The following is a 25,928-nucleotide window of genomic DNA, read 5'->3' as shown; positions in this document are numbered from 1 at the left end:
TTGTATATTTGAATCTATGTAAACCTTGATGTGGGCCTAACGGTATGTGGATGGGGATTCATCTATACTGGTGGATGGGTAATGAACAAATAAATATATACATATATTATATTAAAAAAAGCAATATAAATAATGCAAGATATAAAGAACTTACGGTATATATACTGTATTACTACTGCCACCTTGGAATGTGTGGATATGCATTTCTATATGTCCATCTTATTTACTTAATGGATATGTGGTGTATTCTCTTTGTCCCCATGTCTGGATGAGTCACACATCTCTTATTTTCTGTTTGTATACCGATCTCTGTGATGATTCTCCTCCTGTGTCGAGTTGCTGCTGCTGCGCGTGCGTGCGGGGCGGGACTTCCGGGTGTCGGCGCCCAGCGGCCTCAGTGATCCCAGTGCGCATGTCTAGTGACGTCATGGTGGGAATTCCATCTGACGTGCGCGCTGAGAGTGAGGGCCGCCGCGCGCTGATGCAATGTCCGGGGTTCCCGTCCTGCGCGCATGCACTGCTTGAGCGGCTCCATAACACGTGGAGCACGTCACCACTAATACTTTTGGATATAAAATGGGGAGTGATGTGAGTGGCACATCCACTTGCCTGTACCCCGCTGATGAAGCATTTGCGATAACGCGCGTCCGGGAGAAAGGTTGCTCACTCACCCACTTTGTGACAGCCAGCTTAGACCCTCTATTCTCACACTATGGGTAAGTTTGAACTGTTTGTTTCTATACCATGATTATTTGATCCTGCAGTGTCCCTCCATGATATGGTTCACTAGATCCAGTATTCACTACTTAGCTTATGGAGCAAAGATGGGTTTAATGTGGCTAGTTTCTCTGGTGGGCGGGTGTGATTGAATCCACCTACCTCATTCATTGATCATATGGAAAATGCATATTTTTATCATTGTATGTTTATTCTTCAATAAAAATCAGTTTTTATATTGGAATAAGTCTCCTTAAGTGTGTTTGCACCAAGTATTCAATTGTCTGGGAGTATATTCTATAATACTATCCATACAGGGGATTGTGATTGTTTTCACTATGATAAAATTGCAAAACTGTATTTTCCCCATTCTGTCTATGACCTATTTGATAAATGTATATATATATATATATTCTGGTACCGGTTGATCTTTGTCTCATCTGTCCATAGAATACTTTTCCAGAACTGAGCTGGCTACATGAGGTGTTTTTCAGCAAATTTAACTCTGGCCTGTCTATTTTTGGAATTGATGAATGGTTTGCATCTAGATGTGAACCCTTTGTATTTACTTTCATGGAGTCTTCTCTTTACTGTTGACTTAGAGACAGATACACCTACTTCACTGAGAGTGTTCTGGACTTCAGTTGATGTTGTGAACGGGTTCCTCTTCACCAAAGAAAGTATGCGGCGATCATCCACCACTGTTGTCATCCGTGGACGCCCAGGCCTTTTTGAGTTCCCAAGCTCACCAGTCAATTCCTTTTTTCTCAGAATGTACCCGACTGTTGATTTTGCTACTCCAAGCATGTCTGCTATCTCTCTGATGGATTTTTTCTTTTTTTTCAGCCTCAGGATGTTCTGCTTCACCTCAATTGAGAGTTCCTTAGACCGCATGTTGTCTGGTCACAGCAACAGCTTCCAAATGCAAAACCACACACCTGTAATCAACCCCAGACCTTTTAGCTACTTCATTGATTACAGGTTAACGAGGGAGACGCCTTCAGAGTTAATTGCAGCCCTTAGAGTCCCTTGTCCAATTACTTTTGGTCCCTTGAAAAAGAGGAGGCTATGCATTACAGAGCTATGATTCCTAAACCCTTTCTCCGATTTGGATGTGAAAACTCTCATATTGCAGCAGGGAGTGTGCACTTTCAGCCCATATTATATATATAATTGTATTTCTGAACATGCTTTTGTAAACAGCTAAAATAACAAAACTTGTGTCACTGTCCAAATATTTCTGGCCCTGACTGTATGTACATATATATATATATATATACATATATATATATATATATATGTATATATATATATATATATATATATATATATATTATATAGATAAATCTTAAAAAAACGATTTGGGTAGAAGCTGCATTTTAAATGTTTCAATTGTAACTGTATTATTATGTAACATACAATAAAGTGAAAAAGTTTTAGGCAGGTGGGTAAAAAATTAAGCAAAGTAAAAATAATGTGAAAAATAGAAGTGCCAATAGTTTATTTTTATCGATTACCAAAATGCACAGTTAATGAATAAAATAGAAATCTAAAATTACTTTCAGGCAAAGACTAAGGGCAAGTCAGTCCGAAACATGTCTGCTGACCAGGTGCCCGACGGAGCTTTCTCTGAGCATTGAATGCTGTGATTTTATTTTTATATTTCAAATAAACCCAAGCTTTTAGAAGGTTGGTGCTGGAGGATCGTTTTTTTTGTACATATCAAAGTGGTGAGCATGTCCAGGACTCCGGGCAACAATCTTCGAGACAGTTGAGCGAACATAAGTTTTTGCATTTTCACACTAACTGATATGATTCCATTTATTTTGAGCCAACTCAACAGTTAAAGTATCTTTTAATATTAATTGTATAACATTTTAATATTTATTTATGTAAAATATGATTTATTTTTATTATACTTTTCATCTATTCTATCTATATTGTTTTTCAAGGGGATTTCGATGTTCAACAAGAATGATGTGTGTTCACCTTAAATAATGATTTTACCCAGACACTGACGTAACACATTCTTCCTATTCTCTATTAACCAAAGTCCAATCCTTTCTGTTCTTGTTTTTTCAAGCTTCAACAAAACAATCCACATTGTGCACCTGAAATAAGTAAAAGCAAATCTTTTATGAGCTTCCCAGAAGATATTTGCTTTGTGAAATTCAGGCTAGAAAAAAAAGGTGAATACATTGCAGCACTGTCTACAAGTGAAAAGCATCAGACATGAAAGAAATGGAGAAAAGAATTGAATGTTGTTTTATGTAGTGATGAAAATGGACTGGATTTTAGTCTCTTTTTAAATGGAAGAGCAGGTGATCGTCATTCGCTCCGTCAGAAAAAAAAATTCCCACAACGTGACCCGAACAATACAACTGTGATTGCAAGGATTGGCCTTGACTAAAAGCTACTTGTTAGTTATCAAAAGATATTTCCACTTCCATTCACCATTCAGTGTCACTGTATTTCCATATCTAGTTTTTACTCTATGAAGGGGTTTTGCATAGAGACCAATTAAAGGAACTTTTATTTAATTTTTGGTGTTTTTTTAATTGAAATATTTTGGAATGTATAACCAAAACTGCTTGGTCACATTACCTTTTTTCCAGCATATGAATCAAAAATTGTGCGTTTTAGGATTCACCCCTTTCATAAAATGCTCAGAAGCTACGTTACATAGGTATTGGCGGTTAAGTATGCTAGCTGGGTTAATAAAAAGAAAGTCAGGAACAAAGAGCTGGAATCACATTGCTCCTAAATTGTTGCTTCTGGACCTTTAAACATATGCACTGGACATCTAGTGGACACTGACAGGCACAATTCTACCTGCTTTGGAAGTAAAAATGACCCCCCTCTCTTGGGCATAGGCCGCACCAATGATATGTCCGCCCCTGCACAGGACCATCAGGTGCGCAAAGCAATGTGGGAAACTAGTGATGACCAGGAAGAGGAATGCAGCTGTGGCTAAGAGGAAACCAGTGGTTCCCGGGAGAAGAATGCTTGGCAAAAGATGGGCTAAGCACAATTTAGTCTTAATAGTTTAAAAAAGAGTCTATTTTTCGTTTCGGAAATCCAATCACTCCTGTCCATCATCTGTGCATGGAATTTTATCCAATTTCTTTTGACTTGAATGGGGCTGATCTGCAACAACCCAAGAACAATAAGGGCGAACGTTCGCTAGAAACGCGTTAGTTTTAACCATTCCCTGGTTAATTACATAAGTTTTTTAACGGATTAAAGTGTACCAATCACCAGAATTTTCATATATAAACTATAGCCAGTGCTATACTGGCACTATCATGTTTATTCTAAGCATACCTTTAGTTGTCAGATTGGATGTATAGTTTTTGAAAGCATGGAAAGTTACAGAAATGTACATCTCTTTGATTGGCAGCAGCTGCTGAATAGCTAATATGTAGGAGGGGTTTTTCTATCTATTGCCGCACCTGTCTGCTGCCTGGCCTCTGTAGATGCTAGACTGTATGGGCTCCTTTCAGGTATGCCTAATTTCTGTCATGTGATAGGGGTGTGTTTGAAATGCAGCCCATACAGTCTAGCATCTACAGAGGCCAGGCAGCAGACAAGGGCAGGAATAGATAGCAAAACCTGACGCACATATTAGCTATTCGGCAGCTGCAGCTAATCAAAAAGCTGTACATTTTGGTAACTTTACTTGCCTATATTTCATAAACTAAACATTCAATCTGACAACTAAAGGTATATATAGAATCAGCATGATAACGCCTGTATAGCACAGGCTTTAGTTTATATAGGAAAATACTGGTGGTTTGTTCACTTTAAATAAATTTGATTTTCAGTTTACTGGATCATTGTGCTACAGCCCCCCTCCTTCCTTCCTCGTAACCCAAGGACAATATTCTTGCTGTTTTCTCCAAAAACTATATCTAAGTAACCAAATGGATAGTTTGGGGAATTTAATTAGATTTTTCTTTGTTTTTTTTAATTATCTTGAGTTCTCTTTGGTGATACCTTTGATACCCTGCTTTTCCAATATGTACAACAAGGACCTGGCAACACATTTATTCTATTTCTATGATTGATAAATACTGTGTGCTTTTTATAAAGGCAATAATATGTAATGTTGCTTACGCTTGAAAAACAATGGCAAAATGGGCTGGTACCGTACTTGGCATTTCTCTGCCACTTGATATTTTAGATGACCCAATGTTACCCTTTGCAGCCATTCTTCACTAATCCTATAATGCAGTTGAAGATAGAGGCGGGTATTTAACAATAGATTAATGGATTGCTTATGATATGTTTTAATGTTTAACAAGCAGACATGATACATGAAAAGGTTGAGGTAAGTATTCTTTGATTTATTGGGCTCAAGATCACGGATGAGAAACACCTGGACCCTCAGTATAATGACGGATACAAACTAAGAGTACATAAAGTATTCATAATTACATTTACAAAACTCCATCATCCATGTCTTTCAATAAATAGCTATGCTGAGCCTTAAACAACTAGGATAACGTGAAGATGTATTCCATCTTCTCAAGAGGTTTAATCATTGCTATCATGACATTTCAGAGTGGCAATTATCAAACTTTGCTAAGACCGGAGCTACAAGCATGACATGCAAGAAACTGTGTGATCATAATGCTCCTACCTGACATATTACCTGTACTGATTGCTTCTGAACTTTCCAGGTGTCTGCACCAAAGGGGCTCTGTGCAGAGAAAGAGCTACATGGACATCCTTACGAATGAGTAAGTGAATCTATGTATACCCTAGAATAGATACCTCTCCAGTACAGACCTTCACGTGAGCTCCAAATATGACACTGGCAAAGGCTTAAAGGATTTTTACAATTGTCGTTAAAGGATATACTGTATATGATTATTTGGATAGTCAATAGTCAGTGGGGATCTGACCACTGGAAATCAAACCAGCCCCCGAGATTGGGGCTCTGAAATAGCCCAATTGTGATTTTCTAAGTGACTGTCAAAAATTGTTGGTAACGTTAGGATAGGAGATTACTTTTAAAAGAAACCTGTCACCTACTCACCTGCGGAGTGGTCCAGTCCGATGGGCGCTGCTGGTCTTGACCCGGTGCCTTCTCTCTGTTTACGATCACCATCCTCCTTCTTGCTTTGTGTAGATGATGTGCCCTATGTCATTCGCAGAGTGTCCTCCATTGCACTTCTGCGCATGCGCCCTTCTCGCTCCCCTGCTGCGGGCAGAGCAAAGTACTCTAATGCGCAGGCGCAGGGAAAGGTGAAGAATGCCTTTGTCTGCGCATTACAGTTCTTAGATCTGCCTGCAGCAGAGCTGCGAGTAGTGCACGTGTGCAGGAGCGCAATGGAGGACATTATGTGGATGACATAGAAAACGTCATCCACGCAAAGCAAGAAAGAGGATGTAAGCTGAGAGAAGGCCCCGGGTCAAGTCCAGCAATGCCCATCGTACCAGACCGCCCTGCAAGTGAGAGGTTACCTTTAGTTATGCCAATAAACTTATAAAGGGGTGTTCCAATTTGAACCATGGCTACAGCGGTCACTGTTGCACCTAAACTTATCAAAAGTGATAATGGGTTCTCAATTCTGCCATGAGAACCAAAGTAGCAAATACGTTTACAAAGGGCAAAGGCTTATCAAAATGATGGCTTTCACTGTCCTTACCTTTCTTCCTTGGCTTTTAATACATATTAAAAAGAATGCAAACATACAATTCTATCATTTTTATCATGAATAATTACCCAATTACCTTTCCATATTTGAAAGATAATTTGTCATAAGAAAATGAATTATTTATATCATTAAGTTCTTGTTTTAAATGTTTTAGTTGTTTTTTTTTTTATTTTCAAATTTACATATCACAAAATAAACTGAGAAACCTTGCAATTTTCAAAATGCCAACTTGGCTAAAAAAACCTTCCACTTCCTGTTCGTTTGGGGAATCTATATTTACATTAGAAGCAATAGACTTAAGGCCGCTTTACACGCAACGACATCGCTAAAGAGATGTCGTTGGGGTCATGGAATTCGTGACGCACATCCGGCCTCATTAGCGACGTCGTTGCGTGTGACACGCAGGAGCGACCGTTAACAAGCGATAATACTCACTATATCGTTGCTCGTTGACACGCTGTCCAGTCCCAAATATCGTCGCTGTTGCAGGACGCAGGTTGTTCGTCGTTCCTGAGGCAGCACACATCGCTATGTGTGACACCAGAAGAACGAGGAACATTCTCCTTACATGCGGCCTGCCCGCAATGAGGAAGGAAGGAGGTGGTGGGATGTTCGTCCCACTCTTCTCCGCCCCCTCCGCTTCTATTGGGCGGCCGCCTAGTAACGTCGCTGTGACGCCGAACAAACCACCCCCTTAGAAAGGAGGCGGTTCGCCGGTCACAGCAACTTCGCTAGGCAGGTAAGTAATGTGACGGGTCCGAGCAATGTTGTGCACCACGGGCAGCGATTTGCCTGTGACGCACAACTGATGGGGGGCTGAGAACGCACGCTAGCAATTTTGCAGGGTTTCGTTTTTTCCCCATAGTATGGACGATGGATTAGCGACTGACGGATCAGTCGTGGAACGACTGACCGTCGGGCAGCAGGAACGCAGCATGTAGCGTTGTTTGAGAGGCGGAATCCTTTTTTTCACTGCGCATGCTCAGCTCGTGTTTAATCATTGAACGCAATGTCTCTGTCTCTCGGTGGCCGAATGATCGCCTGGCAGCCGGCTACTGTGAACGATCAGCTGATCTCCTGGCTACTGTGAATGGTCAGCTGATCGCCTGGCGGCCAGCTACTGTGAATGATCAGCTGATCGACCGGCCGCCGGCTACTGTGAACATAAACTGATCGCCCGGCCGCCGGGTGATCAGCTGATCATTCACAATAGCCGGCCGCGGGTAAAACAGTAAAAAAAAAACAACAAAAAAACAACGGATCATTGTTTTGCAGCACCAGTCACATCAGTTGTGCCACTATCTGCAACGCATCCGTTGCATCAGTCACACAACTGATTATGTCAGATGCAAAACAATGCAAGTGTGGAAGCAGCCTTAAGGTCCAGTCACACTAAACAACTTACCAGCGATCCCAACAACGATAGGGATCGCTGGTAAGTTGCTAGGAGGTTGCTGGTGAGATGTCACACTGCGACGCTCCAGCGATCCCACCAGCAACCTGACCTGGCAGGGATCGCTGGAGCGACGCTACAACGCGAGTTGCTGGTGAGCTCACCAGCAACCAGTGACCAGCCCCCAGCGCCGCGTGGAAGATGCTGCGCTTGGTAACTAAGGTAAATATCAGGTAACCAACCCGATATTTAATGTACACAGAGCAGGGAGCAGCGCACAATGCTTAGCGCTGGCTCCCTGCTCTCCTAGCTACAGCACAATTAATTAACCCGATGTGTCCTGCAGCTACATGTGCACAGAGCAGGAGCCGGCACTGACAGTGAGAGCGGCAGAGGCTGGTAACAAAGGTAAAATATCGGGTAACCAAAAACAGGGCTTCTTGGGTTACCCGATGTTTACTGTGGTTACCAGCCTCCACAGAAGCCGGCTCCTGCTGCCTGCACATTTAGTTGTTGCTGTCTCGCTGTCACACACAGCGATCTGTGCTTCACAGCGGGACAACAACAACTAAAAAATGGCCCAGGACATTCAGCAACAACCAACGACCTCACAGCAGGGGCCAGGTTGTTGCTGGATGTTACACACAGCGACATCACTAGCAACATCGCTGCTACGTCACAAAAGTTGTTCGTTAGCAGCGATGTTGCTAGCGATGGTTGCTAGCGATGTTGCTTAGTGTGACGGGGCCTTTACTCAGACCCTACTTTTTGTATTGAAGCATCTAATGAGTGTGTACAAAGGTGATTGTGAAGGGGAGAGGGAGGTGGAGGAGTTGTGACATCGCCTATTGTAATTGGTGGATCCTTTGTTATCAGGTGTGTTACCTGTCATTATAATCCTGCCTCTGATCAAAATGAATCTGCTGAAAGCTTTTCCAGAAAGGACAGAGAGAATAAATTGAAATTATCTGCAGTAGCAGTGTAAAAACTTGGATTTCTATTTTTTTTTTAATATAGTTCGTGATCAAAGCGTACATGCGCAGGAGCACAATGGTGGCCTCTGTGTGAATGACGCAGGACACGTCATGCCCATGAGGCTGGGCAGGAAGATGGTGAATGCACAAGATGGAGAAGACGCCAGACTGATATCAGCGACACTCATCAGACTGGACCGCCCCTCAGGTGAGTAAAATAAAGGTGTTTTTTTTACGTTCTACAGAGCGTCTTGAGCTCTTATATACATTATTCTGGAATGCTGTATATAAGGGCTCACTGGTGGTGACCGCAGCTCAGAAGGTAAAAAATTGGGGACAGGTTGGCTTTAAGTACTGGTGCATTTTTTGCCTTTCTATGTCATGATTTACTTATGGCTCTGCTCTATGCAGAGCCATTATGTCCTAGGTGTTTTTTTCTTGTCTGTATTCTCCGGGTCAGGCTCAGTTGGAGGGGTCTATTCGGTTGTGTGCCTCGTTACAGGTGATTGCTCTGCCTTATCTTGGCGCTGTTTCACCCAGAACGCCGCCAGTAATAATTCCTGCTCTGCAGTGTACGCTTCTAGTTTTCGTGAGTTGTTCTGAACTTGTCCCATTACCTTACGTCCCATTCCCTGACCCACGTCTCTCTCGTATTGCCTGTTCTCCCTGTCTCCTTGACCCTCTACCTGTTTTGTAACCCCTGCCCCACTCTCAACTCTATACCTTTGTGTCCTCTTGGCTTCCAACCCCAGCTTGTTCTTTGACCATGGCTCTGTTCCCCTTCTGTACTTGATGCTACTTCCTGGCTTACCGACCACTGCTTGCACATGACCTTGGCTTCTCTTGCTCCCTCTGTAAAAATAAAAATCTTTATTTTTATATAGCGCTAACATATTCCGCAGCGCTTTACATTCATCAGGAACAGTGTCCCCATTGGGGCTCACAATCTAAAGTCCCTTTCAGTATGTCTTTGGAGTGTGGGAGGAAACCGGAGTACCCGGAGGAAACCCACGCAAACACGGGGAGCACATACAAACTCCTTGCAGATGTTGTCCTTGGTGGGATTCGAACCCAGGACCTCAGTTCTGCAAGACTGCAGCACTAACCACTGAGCCACCGTACCGCCCGCACTGACGTGACCTCCCGGCTTCTGACACTCGACTTCATCGACTACTCTGCAGACCGTCCTCACCTTGGTACTAGTGATCCCTAGCGGGCAAGCGCCACACTACACCTATAAACTCTACACCATTCCAGTGTACCCTGCACCCCCTAGTGGTGGGCATTACAGCCTATCTCTTATTACCAATTTATTCCATTTGTAAAAAAAATAGTATTTTAAAGACAATATTATTTTAGAATTTCATGCCAATTATTGCAATGGCTTAAAAAGCAAACAACTACTCCAAAAATAAGCAGTGAGTTTTTGTCCTTTCCATTCTTCGATGCGCAGGAAGAATCGTTTTGCAGATTATATTGTCTATGATGAATTCTGCTGTTATCTGTGTTACATGATGGGAGTGGAATTCAGAATAAAAAAAAAAAGAGTAGGATACACAGCATTATTTGTAGCGCTAGTATATAGAGATAGTAACATGAAGCCAGAGGATAATGACATGCTTGATTAATAGTGTATGCCATGATGGAATGAAGGAGTTTTACAAGAAAGCTAAGAAAGTGTTGAAACACTGGGGTAATACATCTTTGAAATAATGAAAGGTGGCAGAGTGAAGATTATTCCTTTTATGGTTTGATAAAGTTTGTGATAAGAAACTGAACCTTTTCTTGATCAAAGAAAACCTCTTATAAAAGAATAATCTTCGTGAAATGATCTCAACCTTAGATAATTGTAATGTGATAAGAAATAGGGAAGTAAAATATTACAAATGTAGGTAGGCTTTACTTCACACATGGAAAGGATTCAGTGTTCTACCATAGCCCAAAGCTAATTATCCTGGTGAAGGCAGAGGACTTGGCTCCCATCGTGCCCACTGCTTTTTTCCATTATGATATAGGCATTTCCCCGTCAGAATAAAGGTTCATGGCTGGATGGTTCTCCATCACTCAATACACTTTGGCAAAATGACAGATCCTTGTCATAAGGACTTCAGTTTCTTCCATAAACTTTCCTTTAAGAAATAAAGTAAGTTCAGTTTTGAATGTCTACATGTATAGTGAAAAAAAATATTATGGCAAAGCCGGAACGTCTTGACGAGTGGAAGACTTCATCAGGTTCCACCTTGACAGCTCCTGATTATGTTTCTTTAAACACAAACAAATTGTTGCACATTTTCCACGTAAATCCAATTTCTTGACTTATTTTAAGCTTTCTAAGAGTAATGAAAGGTTCACTGAAAGGTCACTTCTAAAGTGTGACTCTGGCAGAAATACCTTCTGGTCTTAAGCCGACAGGTCAGCTGTGTTTTTATTTATGTTTTATGTAAACTCACAGAAAAGCGTCATCTTTATCATAAAAAGTATTCCAGATGCGCAAGCTACAGGAAAAGAATTCTAAAAGTAGATGGAGGTTTTTATGTAAATTGTCATACTCCAACCTATCTTACAATTCAGGTCTTTGAAGAAAAGGCGCCTAAAAAACACAAACAAGGTTATAGGATAATCAGCAATTGTGTGATCAGTAGACAACCCATTCTAAAATATTAATGAGGTATAAAGAAAAGTCTTCTAGTGGAATAAAAAGAGGAAACAAGCAATACTCACCTCCATCAATGTCACAACATTCCAGTTCTGATAACCCAGGTACCGAATGGTCTTTTTTTGTTTTCTTTTTGGTTCTTCTTGAGAAGCTGTAAATGCTGCTCACTCAATAACTGAACTGACTAAGGTGGGCAACACTTTTGGCAAGTGATTAAAGTGCACCAATCACCAGGATCTGCCTATATAACCTAAAGCCAGTGCTATACTGTCACTATCAGGCTGATTCTATACATATCTTTAGTTGTCAGCTAGGATGTACAGGTTTTGAAACACAAGCAAGTAAAGTTTGTAAAATGAGCATCTTTTTGAGTGACAGCAGCTGCCGATCAGCTGATAGTTGGGGTGAGAATTCATAGGGATTCCCGCCCCTCTGCCTATCCATCCTCCCGTTATTTATGCTAATTCTATTATAGAATATTTTTACTGACTAGTAGGACCTGTGCTGATATCATACCCATGTGACCAGAAGGGGCGAGGCCTCAGCCAACATAGCTGATACTGTGGCGCCCCTGACCTGGTCAGGCACCACTGAGTACTGCACCCATGCTGGGGACAGTACAACACAGGTAATCCAGAAGGCTGACCGAGGTGTGACTACACAGGCGCATAGTGATCAGGTCTCACACATGTACCTTTGAGAGGACCCCTGGGGATCCCAGGAGGGGGCGAAGCCTGAGCGAAGCCTCCATCTCCACTCAAGGGGTGTGGTAGAGAGCCTGGTTGCTAGGTGGCGTAGGCAGGCACAAAAGGGAAAAGAGGAAGGAGGAGGAGAAGAGCAGTCTGAAGCAGAGTGTGGAGGAGTGAGGAGCATGGAAGTGGAGCTCAGACAGGAGCAGCAGTGCAGGTCCCACGAGTGAGCCGGTTTAGTGTGCAGCTCAGGAAGAGCAGAAGCAGACCCTGGAGCTGTGGCAGTCTAACAGCGTCCGCGCAGTGACTACCGACGGGGGAGAACGGTCACCTAGTAGTGCTACCCGAAATCCACACACAGCTAAAGAGAGAGCAACGGAGTGGGAAGTAAGGAGACTGCCAGGGAGTTACCAGGCCCAAACGGGTAGCAGGTCCCAGTGCAGGGATAGATTCACCTTTCCTTTGCCAAACCTGCTTGAGGGGGGCACTTCACACCCCCAAGACCACACTACAGAGTCCGCAGCCACGTAGCCACAGTTAGGGCCCATAGTTCACAGGAGGCAAGCTGCCGGAGTGTCCTGGTCCAGGCTACAAGCAAACGGGCCAAAACGAAGGGGAGAGAGGCACCAGCAACTTCACTGGGTGACCCCCATAGGGACTAAAAGTCGGGGTTACCCCAAAACGTAAAGGGCTAAGGAAGGCGAGTCGGTAGCCACCCTCATCAGTCAGCCTGAAGGATACCTGGTTCCAGCCTGGTTCATCCCAGCTACGCCCGGGTTACTCACCCTGCCACCATCAGTGAGTAAAACCCCTGAAAGACATCCTGCTTGTGCGTGTGAGTCATTCTGCGACTTGTAGTTCCACACACCTACACGGGACCCTGGGGCATGCCTCACTCTCAGGAGGCTATTACAACTGACTGCACCCACCATCAGCCCCAGGCATCCCTTAATCTGCAGTGGCGGTCCCCACTGACCGCAATTCTGAGAGTGGCGTCACGACAATCCTAAATAGAAGATCTCCTACCTGTGACAAGATCCAGCTGCGTGGAGTCCCTGAAGGTAATGCACCGACACGACACCTGTGGGGCTTCACATCTGGCGTCACGAACAGGATAAGGACTAGACCTGTTCAGACAGGTGACCATGTGCCTGGGCGGTCCGCTTGAAAAATTGGAAGCGCCGCCATATTGCCACCATGAAAAGCGCGCTGAAAAACAACAGCAGCCCGCGCTGGGAGAAGTTACCGCCCACGAAGAGGTGTGGCTACCCAGAGATCCCCTGCAGAGTCCTGACCTCGCAAGTGATGAGAGCGGAGGCGTTCAGAGACGTCGGGACAGAAAGGGAGCCAGAAGTCTGCTGTTAGAGGAAATTGCGTCTGAACACAGAGACCCAGAGCCAGGCTCCGCTGCCTGGTGGTGTCGGGAGCTTGCCCAGCTATGCGACCAACTGGAGGCCAGGGTTGTAAGGCAGATCAGAGAGGGACGCACGGAGCTTCTGGAGATGGCTGCGGCGGTTCAGGCCTACGAGGGGAGAGCCACGCGACGAGTGCCAGACCGGACGGCGACGACTCAGACCCCGATGATACCACCGATGGGTGAGTCCAGTGTTGCCCCTGCCAGCGCGAGTGCCCCGACCCCTGCTGCCACGCCCGCGGTCCCTGAAGAGGCGCCCGGCGCGGCGACGCTGAATCAGGCCGCAGCCACGCCAGGTGCGGCCCGCCAAGCCCAGGCCGCCGCAGCGATGCCCTGCCCGGCCCGCAAAGATCCGGCTGCCGCCGTGACCCTCATCCACGCCGCAGGTGTGACGCTGACCCAGGCCGCCGCCATGCTAGGCCCGGCCCGCCAAGACCCCACCGCAGCAGCGACGCTCGTCCGCGCCGCAAGTGAGGTGCTGAACCAGGCCGCAGCCACGTCAGGTGCGGCCCGCCAAGCCCAGATCGTTGCCGCGACGCCCAGCCCAGCCTGCACAGATCCCATCGCAGCTGCGACGCCAATTCAGGCCGCCGCAGCGAGGCCCTGCCCGGCTCGCCAAGACCAGGCCGCCGCCATGTCAGGCGCGGCCCGCCAAGACAAGACTGTACCACTGTTTACCCCGGCCTGCAAGGCCAGAGCAGACACCGCTCCCCAGTCTAAGGAAGTCCCTGCTAGGAAGTCCCTGCTGGGGGAGGACCCTGAATACTGGAAGCTGAAGGCTGATCTAGAGGCCCAGTTCCCAAAGGAGATGGTGGACCGGTATCTGCTCCCTCCGCATACCCACAGGAAGACTCCTGCAACATTCATGCCAAAGGGTCCCCTGCCCTGGCCTGCTGATGAAAATCCATCCCTAGCGCTGCCACAAGAGGAGTGCCCAGAAGAACTAAGGGGGAGGGGAGGCCAGGAAGCTGAGAAGCTGACCCCAGAGCCATCAGCAGTGGATGCAGCACCAGTCCAAGAGCCCGAGATGCTGCCGTACTCCCGCTGGGATGAAGAGGGCCCGACATCCTCTGCTGAGGAAGATTTGTCCAGAAACCTCACCTGGGAGCCTGCAAGCAGTGAAGTAGCAACCCAGCAGAATCCAGCCCGCAAGACACGGCGCCGCAGCAGAACAAAGTTTTCCCCTGCACAGCAATCTCCGAATAGGAAGGATGAAGTAACAGCCAGAGACTTGGAAGAGAAACGGTCTTTAAGAAGAGCCAAATCACAGGTCAGAGGCCCACTTTGTCGTGGAGTTGTGGAAGACTTCAGCTTGAAGAGTGGATATGGTTTCATAGTTGCACCTGGCATGAAAGAAGGTATCTTTGTAAACAGAAGGGACGTTAGAGCCCATTTGCCTAGAGGACATCCAGGAAGAAACTTACAGATGGGAGACTCAGTGGAATTCACCATGCACCAAGGAGAACGCGGATGGTACGCACTAGATGTCAGACCATGTACCAGAAATCCCTACAGTAAACCTGCTGTCTTAGCACCACAAGATAAAGAAAGAGAAAAAGAAACAGACACAGAAGAAGAGGAAAGAAAAGACAAAGAACCCATTGATGAGACCACTACAGATGATGACAGAGATGGAGAGAGCAACAGGTGCCGCAGCCCTACAGGCCCAAGCCCTGGTGAGGAGGAATCTGTGTAAAGCATGTAAAGTAAAGTAAAGTACAGAAGTTAAAGTTTGAAGTTTTGCAACGTTTACATGTTCAAGAAATGTGCCCACATGAACTAATGTGAGAAACCCATGAACCTTAAGGCTATGAACTGGCTATAGCCACAAACTCTCGCAGTGTAAATAGTTACCCCAGAGGTACCACCACCAGAGCCAGCCTGTTTAGGGGCCTGGCTCGCCTGCAACCAGGGAGCACGCCTGTTTATGGGGCCTGGCTCTCCACCACAAAGAGGGTACCTGGTCAGCACCAACTGTGGAGGCCGCCTCTACATCCTGCCAGAAGAGGCTGAAGGCGCGGCTCCACCAGGCCAGGTATACCCTGAAACCACCAGACCATGAAAGCCGCCTCTACATCCTGCCAGAAGTGGCTGAAGGCGCGGCCAACGTGAGAGGGTTTAGGGTGGGTTAACGGACTTGTGGGTGGAGGGTGGTGATGTATGGTACCTGGTGGTTTTAAAACGTTTTACCATGTTTTACTGTTTTACGCATTTTAAAATGTTGTCTTGCAGCCCGAGGACGTGCTGGTGATAACTAAGGGGGAATGTGGCGCCCCTGACCTGGTCAGGCACCACTGAGTACTGCACCCATGCTGGGGACAGTACAACACAGGTAATCCAGAAGGCTGACCGAGGTGTGACTACACAGGCGCATAGTGATCAGGTCTCACACATGTACCTTTGAGAGGACCCCTGGGGATCCCAGGAGGGGGCGAAGCCTGAGCGAAGCCTCCATCTCCACTCAAAGGGTGTGGTAGAGAGCCTGGTTGCTAGGTGGCGTAGGCAGGCACAAAAGGGAAAAGAGGAAGGAGGAGGAGAAGAGCAGTCTGAAGCAGAGTGTGGAGGAGTGAGGAGCATGGAAGTGGATCTCAGACAGGAGCAGCAGTGCAGGTCCCACGAGTGAGCCAGTTTAGTGTGCAGCTCAGGAAGAGCAGAAGCAGACCCTGGAGCTGTGGCAGTCTAACAGCGTCCGCGCAGTGACTACCGACGGGGGAGAACGGTCACCTAGTAGTGCTACCCGAAATCCACACACAGCTAAAGAGAGAGCAACGGAGTGGGAAGTAAGGAGACTGCCAGGGAGTTACCAGGCCCAAACGGGTAGCAGGTCCCAGTGCAGGGATAGATTCACCTTTCCTTTGCCAAACCTGCTTGAGGGGGCACTTCACACCCCCAAGACCACACTACAGAGTCTGCAGCCACGTAGCCACAGTTAGGGCCCATAGTTCACAGGAGGCAAGCTGCCGGAGTGTCCTGGTCCAGGCTACAAGCAAACGGGCCAAAACGAAGGGGAGAGAGGCACCAGCAACTTCCCTGGGTGACCCCCATAGGGACTAAAAGTCGGGGTTACCCCAAAACGTAAAGGGCTAAGGAAGGCGAGTCGGTAGCCACCCTCATCAGTCAGCCTGAAGGATACCTGGTTCCAGCCTGGTTCATCCCAGCTACGCCCGGGTTACTCACCCTGCCACCATTAGTGAGTAAAACCCCTGAAAGACATCCTGCTTGTGCATGTGAGTCATTCTGCGACTTGTAGTTCCACACACCTACACGGGACCCTGGGGCATGCCTCACTCTCAGGAGGCTATTACAACTGACTGCACCCACCATCAGCCCCAGGCATCCCTTAATCTGCAGTGGCAGTCCCCACTGACCGCAATTCTGAGAGTGGCGTCACGACAATCCTAAATAGAAGATCTCCTACCTGTGACAAGATCCAGCTGCGTGGAGTCCCTGAAGGTAATGCACCGACACGACACCTGTGGGGCTTCACAATACCAGGAAGCAACATTATTTTTCTGTTGGCTGAGGCTCACCCCTTCTGGTCACATGGGTATGACATCAACACAGGTCCTTCTAGTTAGTTAGTAAAATATTGTATAATAGAATTAGCATAAATAATAGGGGGAGGATGGACATTAATGGGGGCAGAAATCACTATGAATACCCACCCAAGCTATCAGCTGACCGGCAGCTGCTGGCATTCAAAAAGCTGTACAATTTACAAACTTTACTTGCTTGTGTTTCAAAACCTATACATCCTAGCTGACAACTAACGGTTTGTATAGAATCAGCATGATAGTGCCAGTATCACCGTGGATTTAGGTTACATAGGAAAATCCTGGTGTTTGGTGCACTTTAACTATGTAAAAAAAGGAGCAATCAGCTCCCCTCTCCAGCTGCATGGCAAAATATTCCAGAAGTGGCAATAGTCCAAACAACAGCCGGTACTCACATCTTCTTAATAGAAATGCTTTATTGATCCGAAAATATAAAAAAACACCAAAAATGGTTCAATACAATGGCACAAAAGTTAAAAAGGCAGGAAAAAAATCTCTATTGCACTCCTAGCAAACATGCTTCAGACTAGTAGGACCTATGCTGATATCATACCCAGGTGACTAGAAGAGGCGGGGATTCAGCAAACATAGCTGATACCAGGAAGTAACATTATTTTTCTGTTGGCTGAGGCTCGCCCCTTCTGGTCACATGGGTATGACATCAACACAGGTCCTTCTGTTAGGGCCAGGTGGACGGGCAGACTCAGGAGGTGGATCCACTGGGCTGAACACCTCACCGAGGGCAAGGTGCCCGGTAGCCGGAGCACTACAGGTAGCAGGACAGTCCGTTCAGAGGAGTGTAGAAGTCCCTGGGACCACGGAGTCACTGAAGGTAGTCCGGGTGACGGAGCTCAGGTTCGGAGGCCGAGATGACGTCAGGCAGAGTCCGGAACCGACGGAGCGAGAAGACGGGTCACCACAGGGATCGGAGATGGTATGAACTTGACGGGATGGCAGACCGTCACCGTTCGGGGTTCGGGTATCGTCAGAACCGGTTGGCGAGGCAGGAGCGGCTCTAGGAGAGAGATAGGTAAATATACCACAAAACACAAGGAGACCTGACTCCTAGCTTAGCAAAACACGAAGAACAGGCTCCGCCCACTTGGAAAGGATCCCCCTATATACCCTGTACCTGATTCGTCAATATCCTGTTGGAGGACACTGGCCCTTTAAGAGAGGGTCAATGACCGCGCGCGCGCCCTAATGCGCATGCGCGAGGCCCGGGTGCCAGAAGCCAGAGCAGGGAGCGGTGAACAGGAGGCAGGAGAGCCGGGCTGGAGCAGAGCTGCCGACGGGCGCCGGGAGCGGGGACCGGGCCGCCTGGGGACCGCAGGTGATGGGGCCTGGAGGCTGTGGAGCGGGGGACGCCTGGCAGAGGAGCCGGGGAGCGAGGCAGGGGAGCCGGGGAGCGAGGCAGGGGAGCCGGGGAGCGTGGCAGGGGAGCCGGGGAGCGAGGCAGGGGAGCCGGAGAGCGTGGCAGGGGACCCAGGGAGCGTGACACCTTCTAGTCAGTTAGTAAAATAATTTTATAATAGAATTGGCATAAATAACAGGGGGAGGATGGACAGGCAGGGGGGCAGGAATCAATATGAATACCCACCCCAGCTATCAGCTGACCGGCAGCTGCTGGCATTTAAAAGCTGTACATTTTACAAACTTTACTTGCTTGTGTTTCAAAATCTATACATCCTAGATGACAACTAATGGTATGTATAGAATCAGCATGATAGTGCCAGTATAGCAGTGGCTTCAAGTTACATAGGAAAATCCTGGTGTTTGATGCACTTTAACTATGTAAAAAAGGTTTAATCAGCTCACCTTTCCAGCTGCATGGCAAAATATTCCAGAAGTGGCAATAGTCCAAACAACAGTCGGTACTCACATCTTCTTAATAGAAATGCTTTATTGATCCAGAAATAAATAAATGAAATAAAAAACACTAAAACTGGTTGAATACAATGGCAGAAAAGTTAGGAAAAAAATCTCTATTGCACTCCTAGGAAACATGTTTCAGACTTGCATGGTCCTTTGGCTTGATAGATGCCCCCACTCATCCTTGGAGTAGTGGCATCCTATTTTCACCCCCTCAAAGATGAGACAGCTAAAGCCTCTATTGCCAAAATAATGACAACCAACTTTCTCACAGAAATCACACTGATGCAGTACACTTACATCTAGGGATTCACACCTTACCCCCATTCGGTATTTTCACATCAAGCACTGCCACCACGCTACTGTATCCAGCTTCAAGCACCTCCTCCAACTGGCAGTACCATCCTATCTCCAGATACTGTACATATTTTTTTTCTAAGCCCGTAAGACGAGTTTATGCATTGAAATGTGCTATTATGTGCACGGCTACTAAGAAAAGTCATCATCTGGAGACCTCCCCTTCATAGCGGTTTGCTAGACCTGATATTAAGGGATTATGCTGGCAGACAGTTGCGACTCACACATCATGGCTCACAAGCCACAGTGTGGCTCCAATGTCACAGGTTGGGGACCCCTGGACTAAGGGATTAACTTTCTATTAAAAGAGGCCACCAAGCCATCTTCTTTACCTCCTCCTCTTTACTATGTAAGAGTATGTGCACACGCTAAATTATAGCAGAAATGTCTGCACAATTTCAGTATGTACAAGATGAGTAAAACAGAAAGGACACTATTGTAGGTGTTTACGCTAGGCCACCTGGACAGACTGAAGGTATGGATGCACTCTTTCTACATCAAAAAAGAACGACATGGTGATCCTGGGAGACGTTAACTATCCAGATATTTGTTGGGAATCTCAGGAAAAAGTAATGGGTCTAAAAATTCTTATCTTCTCTAGCTGACAACTTTATCATTCAAAAAGTAGAAAAGAGGACAATAGAGTCTGCCATTTTGAACCTAATTCTTACCAATAGGGAGGAAATGAATGATGACATAAATGTGCCTGGGAATTTAGGAGACAGAGATTGTTGATATCATCAAATTTTGGATTACAAGAGGATGAAGACTTGAGAGGACTCTGGCTTTAATATTGGAATATTGGACATCAGAAAGGCAGATTTTAATGGACTCTGAAAGAAGGTAGGACATTTCCAATGGTTGAATGTTCTCAAGGTCAAAAATGTCCATGAAGGATGGGAGATTTTGCTAAATGAAATTCTCAATGCACAATCAATAAATATCCTAAAAGAAGGACTAATTGGAAGCATTTAAAGAGATCAAGGTGGACTAACACAGAGCTTAAACACTTGCTAAAATAAAAAAAATAAATGGATATCAAATGGACAGACAGGGGCATATCTAGAGAAGAATATAATGCTTTCTGCAGAGACTGCAAATAAAATGTTAAAAGAGTCAAAACCAGTAATGAATTGAGGCTTGCAATGGAAACCAAAAGCAATAAAAAAAAGGTTTGGGGGTGTGGCAGAAGCAAAATAAAAGTCAAGTCAAAGATGATATAGGGTTTTTGTAGGATGAAAAGGATGAATTGGTCAAAAGGATGTAGAGAAGGCCGAACTTTTAAATTCATATCTTGCATCATTGTTATCTAAGAAAGCAAATGTAACATCAACTGTTCTTCACTGTCCTATCAAAGGAATACAAGAATCCACACAATCTATAAACAAAAAGATGGTAAGGGAACACTTCGCTAATTTAAATGAATTAAAATATCCTGGCCCAGATTAATTACATCCTAGGGTCCTGAAATAGATAGCATAGGAAATTATTGAACTACTAGCCAAAATCTTTGAAAATTCGTGGAGAACAGAAGTCCCAGAAGATTGGAAAAGGGGAAATGTTGTCCCTAACTTCAAAAAAGGAAAGAAGATGGAGCCAGGAAATTACAAGCCAGTGAGCCTTACTTGTATACCAGGAAAGACCTTTGAACAAATTATTAAGCAGCATATATCTAAGTACTTGGATAAAAATACAGTAATTTACTAGAGCCTGCATGGGTTTGTAGCAAACAAGTTATGCCAAACTAATCTAATTTATTTTTATGATGGAATCACTGATTGGGTGAATTGGTGAAATGCGGTAGCTATGGTATATTTCGAATTCAGCAAGGCATTTTATAAAGTATCTCATACTATCCTTATTAAAAAAATGACCAAGTACAGGATTGCCACGGCTAAAATTAGCTGGATTCATATTGGGTTAGTGATCATACTCAAAAAGTGGTAATAAATGGTTGCACATCCAATTGGAAAAGTGTTTCAAGTGAGGTACAACAAGGCTAGACAATGATCTAGATAAGAGATCTGTAAGGGTACCGTCTCACTAAATGACGTACCGGCGATTCCGACCACGATATGACCTGGTCAGGATCGCTGGTGCGTCACTGCATGGTCGCTGGTGAGCTGTCAATCAGGTAGATCTCACCAGCGACCAGTGACCAGCCACCAGCCAGCAGCGACTCGTGGAAACGATGCTGCGCTTGGCAGCCAAGGTAAATATCGGGTAACTAAGCAAAATGCTTTGCTTGGTTACCCGATATTTACCCTGGTTACCAGTGCACACCGCTTAGCGCTGGCTCCCTGCACTCATAGCCTTGGTACACATTGGGTTACTAAGCAAAGCGCTTCGCTTAGTTACCCGATGTCTACTCTGGCTACGTGTGCAGGGAGCCAGCACTGGCAGCCTGAGAGCAGCGTATGCTGGTAACCAGGGTAAATATCGGGTAACCAAGCAAAACGCTTTGCTTGGTTACCCGATGTGTACCTTGGTTACGTGTGCAGGGAGCAGGGAGCCAGCTTCTAGAAGCTGCGGACGCTGGTAACCAAGGTAAATATCGGGTAATCAAGCAAAGCCTTTGCTTGGTTACTCAATGTGTACCTTGGTTACCAGCATCCACAGAAGCCGGCTCCCTGCTCCCTGTACAATCAGATCGTTGCTCTCTCGCTGTCAAACACAACGATGTGTTCTTCACAGCGGGAGAGGAACGAGCAAAAAATGAACCAGAGCAGTGTGTAACGATCAGCGATTTCACAGCAGGGGCCAGGTCACTGCTTAATGTCACACACAGCGAGATCGCTGATGAGGTCACTGGTACATCACAAAACCTGTGACTCAGCAGCGATCTCGCTAGTGATCTCGCTATGTGAGAAGTATCCCTAAGTAAAGTAATCAAATTTTCAGATAATGCAAAGCAACTTGGAATAGCTAACATTAGAGAAGACAGAGAAAGGATTCAGAAGGATCTAGATAAATTGGAACAAAAGGTAGTGACTAACAGAATTGTATTTAACAAGGAGAAATGTAAAATTCTACCTCTGGGCAAGAAAAACAAATATAACATTTACAGAATGGGAGGAACAGAACTAAGCAACAACACCTTTGAAAAAGACTTGCGTATACTAATAGAACACAGTATACACATGAATCAACAGTGTGATGCAGTAACAAAAAAGGGAAACACAGTTCTGGGTTGTATTAAGAGAACCAAAGAGTCTAGATCATGTGTAGTAATTATCCCCTTCTACTCGTCTTTGGTCAGACCTCAGCTGGAATGCTGTGTACAGTTGTGGGCACCACATTTTAAAAAAAGACATAAAAAATCTGGAGGAAGTTCAGAGAAGAGTTACCAGTATGGATGCTGCAAACTATGTCCGATGAGGAACGATTAAAGGATCTGGGAATGTTTAGCTTGCAAAAAAAGAAAGATAAGAGGATACTTAATAGCTGTCCACAAATATCTGATGGGATGTCAATGTGTTGGGAGATCATCTTTGTTCTCATTTGCACATGTAAACATGAAAAGCAAGGAAATGCAACTGAAATGGAGAAGATACAAATTACATATTAAAAAAACAAACATTTTGACAGTGATAGAGGTCAATGAGTGGAACAGGCTGCCACGAGAGGTGGTGAATTCTTCTTCAATGGAAGTCTTCAAGCAGAGGCTGGACAGACATCTGTGTGAGATGATTTAGTGAATCCTGCATTGAGCAGGAGGTTGGAGACGATGACTCTGGAGGTCCCTTCCAAATTTAACATTCTATGATTCTATGATCTATTTACAGGAAATGTGCTGTGTAAAATAGGTATGTTTTTATGCGTTTTGATGCATTCGTTACAAGCGGTTTTGGTGCAGATTGTTTGCTGCTCACAGAGGCGTAACGACCGCGGTCGCAGCGGTCGCCACTGCGACCGGGCCCGGGCAGGTTTGGGGCCCACGGCCGGCGCCCGCCGTTCAGAGAAACAGCCGGCTCCTCTCAGCTGTTCCTTTTCTTTCAAACAGTAGCGCAGCTACCGGGGGGAGGGGGGCCATGCTCAGAGGACGCCCAACCGGAGCTGCGCTACTGTTAACTATATCGGCGCATACAGCGCGCCGATGTAGTTAACCTCTATGGTAGTGCTGGGAAATATGATTTCCCTGCACTGCTGCATGAGCGCACACGCAGGACATCAGAGTCCCAGCGTGGTGACGTCACCGCAAAGCGCCGGGACTTTGATATCTTGCGCGCGTGATGAGACTGCTCTGATCCGTCGGCGCTGGGGCCACCAGGAGAACCCTGGAGCAGGTGAGTTTGAAGGCTTTCTTTGTTCAATGCAGTATGGGAGGCATATATAGATATATATATATATAGCAGCGTAGGGGCCAGCCTGGGGGACATATATATATATATATATATACATATATATATATATATATATATAAAATCCCAGCCTAGTGTGTGTGTGTGTGTGTGTGTGTATGTATGTATAATATATATATATATATATATATATATATATATATATATATATATATATATATATATATATATATAGATACATACAGTGCATACACACACTAGGCTGGGATAAATATATATTAATATATATATGTAGTTATATATAGATATATATTTATATATATTAGGAGTGGCCCAGTCTGGGAGTCAAATACAGTGCCTACAAGTAGTATTTAACGCCCTGCAGATTTAGCAGGTTTACACATTCGGAATTAACTTGGCATTGTGACATTTGAACTGTAGATCAGCCTGGAAGTGTGAAATGCACTGCAGCAAAAAAGAATGTTATTTCTTTTTTTTTTTTTTTTTTTTTTTTAAATTGTGAAAAGTTTATTCAGAGGGTCATTTATTATTCAACCCCTCAAACCACAAGAATTCTGTTTGGTTCCCCCAAAGTATTAAGAAGTATTTCAGGCACAAAGAACAATGAGCTTCACATGTTTGGATTAATTATCTCTTTTTCCAGCCTTTTTTGACTAATTAAGACCCTCCCCAAACTTGTGAACAGCACTCATACTTGGTCAACATGGGAAAGACAAAGGAGCATTCCAAGGCCATCAGAGACAAGATCGTGGAGGGTCACAAGGCTGGCAAGGGGTACAAAACCCTTTCCAAGGAGTTGGGCCTACCTGTCTCCACTGTTGGGAGCATCATCCGGAAGTGGAAGGCTTATGGAACTACTGTTAACCTTCCACGGCCTGGACAGCCTTTGAAAGTTTCCACCCATGCCGAGGCCAGGCTTGTCCGAAGAGTCAAGGCTAACCCAAGGACAATAAGGAAGGAGCTCCGGGAAGATCTCATGGCAGTTGGGACATTGGTTTCAGTCAATACCATAAGTAACGTACTCCACCGCAATGGTCTCCGTTCCAGACGAGCCCGTAAGGTACCTTTACTTTCAAAGCGCCATGTCAAGGCTCGTCTACAGTTTGCTCATGATCACTTGGAGGACTCTGAGACAGACTGGTTCAAGGTTCTCTGGTCTGATGAGACCAAGATCGAGATCTTTGGTGCCAACCACACACGTGACGTTTGGAGACTGGATGGCACTGCATACGACCCCAAGAATACCATCCCTACAGTCAAGCATGGTGGTGGCAGCATCATGCTGTGGGGCTGTTTCTCAGCCAAGGGGCCTGGCCATCTGGTCCGCATCCATGGGAAGATGGATAGCACGGCCTACCTGGAGATTTTGGCCAAGAACCTCCGCTCCTCCATCAAGGATCTTAAGATGGGTCGTCATTTCATCTTCCAACAAGCCAACAACCCAAAGCACACAGCCAAGAAAACCAAGGCCTGGTTCAAGAGGGAAAAAATCAAGGTGTTGCAGTGGCCTAGTCAGTCTCCTGACCTTAACCCAATTGAAAACTTGTGGAAGGAGCTCAAGATTAAAGTCCACATGAGACACCCAAAGAACCTAGATAACTTGGAGAAGATCTGCATGGAGGAGTGGGCCAAGATAACTTCAGAGACCTGTGCCGGCCTGATCAGGTCTTATAAAAGACGATTATTAGCTGTAATTGCAAACAAGGGTTGTTCCACAAAATATTAAACCTAGGGCTTGAATAATAATTGACCCACACTTTTATGTTGAAAATTTATTAAAATTTAACTGAGCAACATAACTTGTTGGTTTGTAAGATTTATGCATCTGTTAATAAATCCTGCTCTTGTTTGAAGTTTTCAGGCTCTAACTTATCTGCATCTTATCAAACCTGCTAAATCTGCAGGGGGTTGAATACTACTTGTAGGCACTGTATATATATATATATATATATATATATATATATATATATATATATATATTTATATATATTAGGATAGGCCCACGCCCTGGGGGACAAATATATGTCACAATAGGGCCCAGTCTGGGAAACAAATATATATATGTGGGCCTATCCTGGTGTATATATATATATATATACATATATATATATTTATCCCAGCCTAGTGTGTGTGTATGCACTATATGTATATATATATATATATATATATATATATATATATATGACTTAGAACTCTACTGACCAACGTCCAGAGGAGGGCCCAGGTCTAAATTTCCCACCGGGGCCCATCGCACTTTAGTTACGCCACTGGCTGCTCATTAATATGAGTGAAATCTGCAGCAAAAATGCTGAAAGAA

The sequence above is a fragment of the Anomaloglossus baeobatrachus genome, chromosome 6 (assembly GCF_048569485.1).
Source record: "Anomaloglossus baeobatrachus isolate aAnoBae1 chromosome 6, aAnoBae1.hap1, whole genome shotgun sequence".
NCBI classification, from domain to species: Eukaryota; Metazoa; Chordata; class Amphibia; order Anura; family Aromobatidae; genus Anomaloglossus; species Anomaloglossus baeobatrachus.
This window is presented reverse-complemented; position numbering follows the sequence as displayed.